Genomic DNA, 219 nt, shown 5'->3' on the forward strand with positions numbered 1-219 from the left:
ACGCACATAAATAAACTATCCCCAAACTACCCTTATTGCCAATTCTTTCAGCCCCGAGGAGTCCAGATAGTTACGTTAAGACACATGAGGTATGCGTAATTTTTCTCGAAACTTCTAGAAGGTTCCAGAATATCATGTGATATTGTCACGTGACAGGCACTTTAGGTACGTGGTGGAAATGCGTGAAAATCACGTGATAAATTTTCATGTAGGGATAAC

Source organism: Penaeus monodon, chromosome 22 (assembly GCF_015228065.2).
Source record: "Penaeus monodon isolate SGIC_2016 chromosome 22, NSTDA_Pmon_1, whole genome shotgun sequence".
Taxonomy (NCBI): Eukaryota; Metazoa; Arthropoda; class Malacostraca; order Decapoda; family Penaeidae; genus Penaeus; species Penaeus monodon.